The 907-nt window shown below is 37.2% G+C and overlaps 2 protein-coding genes across 5 annotated transcripts in view; one reads left to right on the top strand and one right to left on the bottom strand.

Moving 5' to 3' along the window:
- Window positions 1-907, bottom strand: part of LOC126568306 (mitogen-activated protein kinase p38b-like) — a 643298-nt gene that overhangs the window by 181139 nt on the left and 461252 nt on the right. The window lies entirely within an intron of this gene.
- Window positions 1-907, top strand: part of LOC126568491 (ras-related protein Ral-a) — a 337581-nt gene that overhangs the window by 305079 nt on the left and 31595 nt on the right. The window lies entirely within an intron of this gene.

Raw genomic sequence — 907 nt, 5'->3', positions numbered from 1 at the left:
ACATCCTTATGGCCCATAATATGGTGCGGTTTGGGAGGGTTATAAGTGTTCGGTTTGGTGGTCGGAATCGGAAAGTTAAATCTCCCTCCCTCATTTTAATGTCAAGCTCAGGCCATAGATTCTAGTCGCTGAATTAGGTTTAACTTTTTTTGAAATAAAAATAAATATTACTATCATTTAAGCTGGCCGTTTCGGATGATCTTCGTTAGCCTACAAGTATGTTTGCTGTGTGGTTTGAGTAGCAAAAATAAATTTTCCATAGTTTTGATAACAAATGCTGCTATCCATTACGCCATGTTTGTTTTATTCTAGCACTATTATTGTTGTGAAGTCGCTCAACAAAGAAATTTAAAAGATTTCAAGTTTACTACGCTTGGAACCGTCTGTGAAACTCCTTTCAAATGCTAGTTCCCTTGACCAATCGGTTCCCTTAGACAACTTGACGACACTTCCTTATTGTTCTTCGACCGTTTAGAGTGTTGTCGTTAAGACTGTCTTGTGTAGCGCCATACATGACGAGACCTCTCAAAATTTTTCACACGTCAAGTTCGTCTGGTGGGCCTGGGAAGGATAAGGTAGATCAAGTAAACCAAACTTGGAAACTTCTAGGAGCCCTCTTAGTCCTCTTTTTTTTTTTTATTCATAAGGGACGGCCAGGCCGTATTGCTAAACTTAGTCCTCTTGATTGTCTTGAAATTTGAATCAGTTGAACAATACTTTTTCTGAATACCGATGGAGACGCCTAGTACCTGTCAATAGCCATGCTTGAATAGACTTTTTTTTAATTCTTTTTTCTTATTAAAGTAGAGCCGATTATTGTTAGTCACGTCCAAAACATGTAGATGAAAAAATTTTTTCATTGTTTAAGCACCATGATATGAAGCGTACAAATATCAAAAGTAATTAA

This window comes from Anopheles maculipalpis, chromosome 2RL (genome assembly GCF_943734695.1).
Source record: "Anopheles maculipalpis chromosome 2RL, idAnoMacuDA_375_x, whole genome shotgun sequence".
In the NCBI taxonomy this organism is placed as follows: domain Eukaryota; kingdom Metazoa; phylum Arthropoda; class Insecta; order Diptera; family Culicidae; genus Anopheles; species Anopheles maculipalpis.
The sequence above is the reverse complement of the archived record's forward strand: the minus strand, read 5'-3'. Positions and strand labels throughout refer to the sequence as shown.